This window comes from Hydra vulgaris, chromosome 15 (assembly GCF_038396675.1).
Source record: "Hydra vulgaris chromosome 15, alternate assembly HydraT2T_AEP".
Taxonomy (NCBI): Eukaryota; Metazoa; Cnidaria; class Hydrozoa; order Anthoathecata; family Hydridae; genus Hydra; species Hydra vulgaris.
In genome coordinates this window covers 1,256,192-1,265,363 of record NC_088934.1, presented here as the reverse complement: position 1 = coordinate 1,265,363, position 9,172 = coordinate 1,256,192, and positions in this window count along the sequence as shown.

Here is a 9,172-nt window from a genome sequence, read left to right as displayed (position 1 = left end):
AAATGACTCGCAAATGAAACTTACAACAAGATAATGATCCAAAGCATTGTGCCAGATCTGTTGAGAAATATTTTAAATCACAAAAAATTAAAGTTCTTGAATAGCCTTTTCAGAGCCCAGATCTCAATCCTGTTGAGCATCTTTTGGAGTACATTGACCGGTAATTAGTTGGTAGAAAAATAACCAACAAAGACCATTTATTTGCATTGATTAAAGAATGTTGGTATAATATTCCTCAGGATGTACTCATTAAATAAGTAGATTCAATGCCTCGTTGCTGTGATGCTGTTTCAAGGGCAAATGGATATGCCATCAAATACTAAGTGTTTTATTAAAACTATTTTATTGTTAAAAAATTTTTATTTTGTAAATTTTAGTAAGTTTCAGCTTTTTTGAAATAAATATTAATCAAATTCAGTTTTTTCTAAACTTTTGCACGGAAGCATTTTCAAAAAAAATATTAAATGTTATTTAACCGTTCAATTTTACAATTTTTGTCGTTTGTATTTAAAATGAAATAATATAGAGCACATTTGATAAAAATTTGAGCTTATTTAAGAAAGTTTGCGAAAAGTTATGTAGTAAAAACCAAAAAAAAGTTGGTGCTTCTAAACTTTTGCACGCTACTGTATACATTTATATCCACTGATATATTATATATACTTGATGTCTAACTTCGATCCGAAATATGAAGCCGCTTTTGTCGTAATTAGAAATAGCTTCCACAACATTAACTATATAATTTTGCCCTTTTTTAAAATGGTTGATTAAATTTGTAAAAAAAGCGGCTTCGCTTTTCGTCCAATAAAATCCCGCAAGTTCGACATCTGGTACTCTCGGTCGTCAAGGCTTTGGAACTCACTCTCATCTCCATGTTTTCACTCCATTTAAATTAGTGTTTTCTTTAACTGTTTAATAATTAGTTCTCCAATTAAATAGTGGTTGCTTGCAGCCATGTTGTGAGTGAATTAGTTTAAAGAACCAAAACGTTTGTGTAATCTGAACTTGCGAGTTTTAATTGCGAAAACACAAAGTTTTTGTTTTTTATTGTTTCGAACTCTGTAAGGAATAATTTAGGATTTATTTGACTTGCGTTAGGGTTTGCCTTTACTTGAATATTAGAATTCGAGTTTCAGTTTCGATTGATGTTATTAGTTATTTTTATGAATTCTTTTAATTTGCGTTTGCAGTTATTGCTGTCGCGACAAGTAACCGCATACATGAAAAAAAAGTTTAATTTGCGTTTGCAGTTATTGCTGTCGCGACAAGTAACCGCATACATGAAAAAAAGTTTAATTTGCGTTTGCAGTTATTGCTGTAACAACAAGTAACCGCATACATGAAGAAACTTTTTGATAATTCTAAATTGACTACACTTTGCTTTTTTTCTTTAAACACAATTTTTTTTATTTTTTGCAGTCAAAATTTCAAGGAGTCATTTAATCGTTGAAGTCCAACCACATTTAATAAACAAAATTATAAATGCCATTGAGCACGGAAAATAAAAGTTTTAAATCTTTGTACTTGAAGCTATGAAATTGTTAGTCACTCTTGGAATGAAGTTTCAGAAACCACTATTATTAAATGCTTCTGCAGAACAGGATTTAAAAGAAGAATATTGGACACAGATAATGAATACTTTTAGACTTTTAAAATTAAAATCAATTTGTTGCGGTAACGTGTTAAGTATTTTGCTTCAAATAACTTTAATTACAAAGACAAGTAACAGGTTGACAACGGTTGACAAAGGTTGTCAAATATATTTTTGTTATGGGAAGAGCAACAAAAGGACCTTTTCTAAGGACCTTTTTTTTTTTTTAAAGAAAAATCTAGATATGGAGGACTTTTTTTTACAAAATGATGATTGCCCTCCCCCCCTTCCCACTTTGAAACCCGTGTTGTTTGTGATGAGCAGAAGAAAAAAAAAATCTTATAAAACAGTGACAAAATCAACAATTGGAGAAATTCATAAGGTCATTCCCCTGTTGGCTTTTTGATGTTTGCGCAGAGTGATTTAATCATAATTAAAATTAGTTTTTGCCAAAATTTTCGAATGAATTTTCGAATAAAGTGTGCAAACGAGTATACTTATTTCACATTTCAAAAGTTACGTTCCAAATTTTACATAGATAATCATTTTAACTAAATTTTAAACTTGCTTAAAAAGGTTTTAGTCGCAAATTATGTCTAATCTACAAATTTAGTTAAATCTACAAATTGAACTATTTAAATAAAATAAAACACCAGAGCAATTCTCAGTTAATGAAAATTTTCAGGATGTTACTATTTGCCTAATACAATAATATCATTAAATAAATATACCAAATGAATTGGTGAATGTTAAATGGGCGGAAGTCCAACTATGTAAACATTCGGGGAACTAAAAAAGAACTGCATTTTCCCCCGTAGTAAAATATTTTTTAATAGCTTAATAATTTTTTTTGAAGAGGATAATGTTTTTCACCAAAAAAATTATTGAACCATTAACAAAAATTTACTACGGGGGAAATGCAGTTTTTTTTAGTTTCCCGAAAGTTTAGATTATTGAACTTCCGCCCTTCAAACATTCACTGATTCAAATAAATTACGTCTTGAAACAGTTTCTTACGTGATTCAGTTTGTGCATTGTGTGGGTTGAGAAAAGTGCAAGACGCTATCAGAAATCACCAACCGTATACATGATATTATCAAACTTAGGGAATGCAAATTTTGACGAAAATAAAAAAATCGGAATTTGGAATTAGAAATTAAATTTTTTCGAAATTCAGTCGAATTCCGAAAATATTTTAAATTTTTTTATGTCTATAAAATAATAAAAATAACTTATTTGAGATAAATTATTGTTACTTAATGCATAAAAAATACTTTCTTTAAAGATATAAATGGAACATAATATTATGCCAAATTCAATTAGAAAAAAAACATTCTAATATGGTATATCATTTAATAATAAAAAATTTATTATTGTTTTATTTGCGTAAAATATGCCTTGAGAAAACAGAGATCACTGAAAGCTGCGTCTTCGAGTCTCGTTCAAACTTTTGTATAAAAGTTACCAGCAATTGAGAAGGCTCGCTCAGACTCCACGCTCGATGGCGGAATCAACATCAAATGTGAGTAGACGGACTCTAATATATTGCCACGAACGCGTTCTCTTCAAAGAGATTCATTTCAAATTTAATTTTTGAAATTAAGCTCCTATTTATAATTTGTTGAGTTGAGTTGGAAGATAAATTCAATTGAATTTTGTTCTCCAACTTTTGCATTAATGTTAAGGCTTAGTTTGTTCTTCCAACATCACTTCAATCACATTGTCAGCTTTTGACTGCTCGTCTGAGGAAATTTCCATGTTAGTGTTAAATATCAATCTTTGTGCAAAGTTTTCAACAACTTTAGTTATTGTTTTTTTCAATGGTCTAGTGAAAGATGCGCGAATCTCACTTTTTCCGCCATTGTGTAAATACTGAAGAGTTCCAGACACATTTGTTGATCTTTGGCTTATTCGGTCTTCTAATTTCTTATTTAATTTTAATAAAAGTTCATCAGATCCGAAATTCTCAAGCATAAAAGAAAATGCCACATAAGATTTGCATCTTCTCGACAAAGGGCTTCTATCTTAGGCTTCACTGGGAAAAGTGCAGAGATAATGTTTTTAATCAACAAAATTTCAGCATCTAGAATAACGACATTAAGTGCAATGTTAGCCGATGCTTTTCTAACACAGCTTTTTAACTTGTTAAATCTTTCAAGCATTTCGACTAAGCTATTCCATCTAGTTCTAGTATCCATAATAAGTTTCAACTGTTTTCCAAATTGTTTTACGTATACTTGAAGAATATAATTTGATGTTCTCGAAAAACAAAATTTCTTTACAACCGAACGAACATTTTTGATGAGAAAACTAAATCCAAATTCTTCAGTCTCAACAAGCTCAGCTTCATTATAAGTTTGTTCAATCAAGCCAACATTTTCATCTTCAATGTATTCCTCATCCGATTCATCGAAGTCACTTACTTGATCTTTTACACTAACAATTTCTGTTTATGTGTGAGCCACCAATGTAATTGTATTCGAATTATTATACAGGACATCAACTACAGCTAAATGTATTGCATGTGCGAAACACAACTGCTGATTACATGGCAAAAGCCATCCAACTTTTTGCATCACATCTGCCCCATCAGTTGTTAAAGACGTAATACCTTTATCGATATTTAGGTTGTTGTCTTGCAATGTGGTTTCAGAGCCGTAATGCTTTTCTCTGCAGGGAAACGTTCTTCAACAGGTTCTAAAGCTAAATTCCAAAACTGTTTCATGCCATGGACATTCACATTTAAATAACATCTGTTTCTTGAAGATGTTCATTCATCTAGAGTTAAGCAAAATCTTATTCCATCTTCTTTTAAATTTATAAAATCCTGCATCATTTTAGCCCGCATTTTTTGCGCGTATTTTAAAACCATTTTGCGAATCAAGTTAGGTGATTTTGGTAATACATAATCTCAAGCGCCTCTAGCCAAAAACAAGTTTCTCAATCGATAGACGTACAGAAAACTTTGAGTGGCATATTATTTCTGGATCTTCATCTTGCACGACATCCCGTTTTAATACATTAATATTGTGTATTGTTCTTAAATGCGTGTGCTGCGGTGTTGTCATTGAACCAGCGGTTTTTACTATTTCATAACATATTTTACATTTTGCTGTTAGTTTTTTTGATCCTCTTAAAAAATGAATTCAAACAGAATTTTTATTTTTACATTGCTTTGTGTATTCCGAATTTTCCTTTGAAGATATTTTAGGATGTACTGTTGATAATAAATTAACCGGTTTAATAAAACAAAATTAAAATTAAATAGTTATAAAATAATGTTGTGAAATTAAAACTGCTATTATTCCTGTTATTATTTGCTTACCTATTTAAAAAATATTGATCCAAATAATTCAATACGCACCGCACTTCAATAAGCTAATCTCAACATTGTTGAAAATCGTAAAATATAAGAACTCGAGGTTATACCAATTGCTAAAATTGTTACACGCGGATATGAAATGAAGACATGAAACCGTTAACTGCAATTTAGGAATGTTTTCTTTACGTCTACATGTATTATGCAGGATAACTGTAATTTACAATTGTTTTCTTTATTTTTTCTAATAGAATTAGAATGTAGAATATTTATATGTACAGAAACAAAAACAAAATTTAAAAGTTGGAGGGAGCACGAAAAAATAAATTTTAATTTTGGAATTCGCAGGAAAAATTTTCGGAATTACCTACCTCTTAAAGTCTTTATGTATATACATTTATAATATACATCCACAAAAAAAATATAAGTTTTTTTATATAACATTGAAATATACATTTAAACATTATTATAGACAACATGAGTGGTCCTTTATTTCTGCTCATGTAGTTGGTGGCAGTAAGTTCAAAAAATGATTATATATAATAATATTAATATATATAACAATATTAAAGCAAATTATTACAAACGTAGGGTTGCCAGATGTCCCGATTTTACGAAGGAGAATTCTGCGCCAAATATGTAAAAATATTTTTTTTACTTAGTTCTCCTTCGTAAAATCGGGACATCTGGCAACCCTATACAAACGACTATCTTTGCATAATTATTTGTTAAGTTATAGTTGAAATTTGTTAATTTGCTGAAATGCTTTAGATTGATTGGGCCACAAAAATCTTCAGATCCATGTCTAGGTATCAGTGTTCCAAGATTTACTGAACTAAAAGTGTCTAAAAATGTATGCAGTACTTGTTTTCTTGTTATTGGATGAGGCATTTCTCGTCAGTGTATGCAAAGTGCTGCTGTAGACAACTTGATTGGCCGCTGTTTACAATTAGGAAAATATGCAGAATAAATAGCAAGTGCTATAATTAAAAAAAATATGGAGAGAGAAGGTATAAAATAAAGAGTTTTCTAACTAAAAACACGAAGAATACCTATGTTGGAAATCCCGATATATCCCGATACATCCCGATACATCCCGATATATCCCGATATATGGAGTAACAGATGTAGTAATCAACTTTCTTGTCAAACAGTCATGGAATTACGATTCTTCTTTGAACTTTCTGACAATGCAACAAAAAAACTTTGTTCTACCACAAGAAATAGATTAAATGGAAGAGACTCTACGAAAAAAAAAATTGTTCAAAAACTAGATAATCTTACGGTACAGATGAATTTCATAGCATAAGTTTCATAGTGAGGAAATTGAATTTGTTTTTAACCAAAATGAAGCTATTATAAGAGATTTAGTATATATTAAAAATACCTCTGATTTAATCGTGTATACTATTAAAGAAAGAGGTATGAATTCATGTTTAGGTTTTGTAAGAATTCCTTTAAATGGTGGAGAAGCCTTCCTAAAAATTGTTATGAAAATTTTTGCTTGAGAAACTTAGTTTTGAAGATTTAAACTGTTATATTGCTTTTGATCTTAAATGCGCCAATGTATTATTTGGTCTTTCATCATACGCAGGTAAAAATGCTTGCTTGCGGTGGAGTGGCGAATGTAAACTTGATATAGGAACTCTAAAAACTGTTGTTGATCTTGATTCTTGTTATGAAGCGTATATTAAAAATGGATCCATCAGATCTTCCATGAAGGAATTTAATAATATTGTGAACAAACATCGAGTATATCTTAACATGGATAAAAATACATGAGCTACATCTTCTTATTGGAGCAGTGGATAAGATAGCAGGATTTCTCTTAACTAAGTGGGATGGTTTTGAGTTGTGGCTAAAAAAACACTATATAATTATAAAAAGACATCATGGAGTTGTAAGAGGTGGTGATAATGCAAATAAAATTTTAAATTGCTTCATTCACTTCAACTTGAAGTGCAACATAAATAATTTTATTTCCCAAAGCTTAAGAACTTTTAAGTCTTTAAATAAAGCTTGTTTTGGAAAAAATCTTGGTTCTCACTCAGAACACAAAATATTATTGTTAAGAGATGCTTTTCTATGCCTACAAGAAACAAATTCGTCACTTGGAAAAACAATAATAGTGATTAGGAAATCACATTATATGTTGCCATGTTTTTCCTTTTGTAAAGCATACAGGATGCGGCTTGTCAAAGTATGCAGAACAGTGTTTAAGCCTATTTAAATTTAAGCCTAAATGGCAACAGTTTAAAAAAAGTATAAATCATAAAAGTAATGGAGATAGATTGAATACTGCTGTTGTCATGGAGATGCTGTTGTTGATTTTGGAATTAAAAGATTATAATGCTTAATTTTATATAGAAACTTTTACTTAGTAAAAATTTCATTAAATTGTTAAATAAGTTGCCTTAGAAAAATTATGGGATTGATGCAAATTTTTTTTCAAGAGGAACGATAAAACCCAAAAATTTAGACAACCCATGCCCACCTTTGTTAAATGTGTTTACGAGAAAAATTTTTATACTGACGTAAACTAAATCAAAAATAATTAATAGACTTTAAATTTCATTAATAAGTACTTTGGCATTCAGAAGTTGTGGCTATTTTAAACTAACAACCCCCTCATTTTTTAAATTGGGAAGGGGATTCAGAATTTCGTGTTTTTTTTTTACTCTTAGCAAGTAAAACTGATTTTAAATATAATAAAGTACTTTATCAGCAAAAAAAAATGCCAGGTGACACTCCATCAAACCTAATATGCTCTCTAGTCCTTAAAATATCAAACGCAACTTTGATAAAAATTTCGTTTGGGCCTCGCTGATTTTATTTAAAAAACGTTAATTGAAAAAACAAAATGGTAACTTTTTCATAAAACAAAACAAGTATCTCTTAATTTACCCCTACTTTTTATTGTCATATTTTTATTACTATTTAATTTAAATAAAAAGAGTAACAAAAAAAAAGTAACTTTTGGGTATCCAAGTTGGTGAAAACCTTGGTTGGAAAAATCACATTGAATTTTTGTGTGATAAATTTCTAAAAGTATAGAAAATGAATAAAATTGCTAAAAGTATATAAAAAATAAAATTGTTAAAATTAAAGAAATATTATTTAAAACTAGAATTACTTTAAACCAAGGTAGTCTAACTCAGTTATATTTCTCATTTACCCATTGTCATTTAAACTATGCAAATACTGCTTGGTGTAATGCCAACAAATGTTGTTCGTCTCATCAATTTTAAAGACTGATTTATTTATGCCAAGTCTCTTTTATTAGAAATTAAAATTTCAAATTTATCAACGCAATATTTATCATCTCAATTTACCTCAATTTATCAGCTCAAATGTAATACGCTATACTTTTATTTGCTGTATTTTTTTAACGGAGTTTATGTATTTATTTAAATTTATTAGATTTTTAATTTACGCGCGATTCTCGATGACAAGACCTGATTGGTCTTCTGCGAGTATTCGCGTTCTTCATTTTTATACTTTTATATTTGTTTTATCTTTACTTAATGCGTAACGATTTTTTTAATTGTTTTTTGATGTTAGTTTTTTGTTTCATATAAAGTAAAATTTAATATACTTTTGTTACCAATTGATAAAGTTTAAGTAAATTTTATCAATTGGCATCCATAGAAGCATCAAAGTCTGAAAAACTAATTTCTTGAACAATTGATTATTGGAATTTCTAAAAAAATTATAAATAATACTATTGAAATGCAAGTTAGTAAACTTAATGCTTCATTTAGAACTTTTATCAATTTGTACATAAAATTAGTTTAATTTTATTTCTAGTTTGATTGAAGTTTTAATGTGATTTATTTTAATTAAAAACTGTTATATTTAATTAATTTTATATTAATGTTATATTTAATTTTTTTTTTTTTTTGTGAAATTAAAGATAATGAGTAAGTTATTATCTTTACATAGAAGATTTATATATATATATATATATATATATATATATTATTATATATATATATATATATATATATATATATATATATATATATATATATATATATATATATATATATATATATATATATATATATATATATATATATGTAAAGATAGCGAATTCTATCCATTTTCTAATGTTTTAAATTTATATTTTCAGCAATGGGAAAGAAATGCGATACTACTCCATATGCGATACGACAAAATAGAGAATAATCTCAGCGAAAAATTGTACACTGTTTAGATTTCTCACCAAACCTTAATACGAGTAAGAAAAATAAAGTTGATAC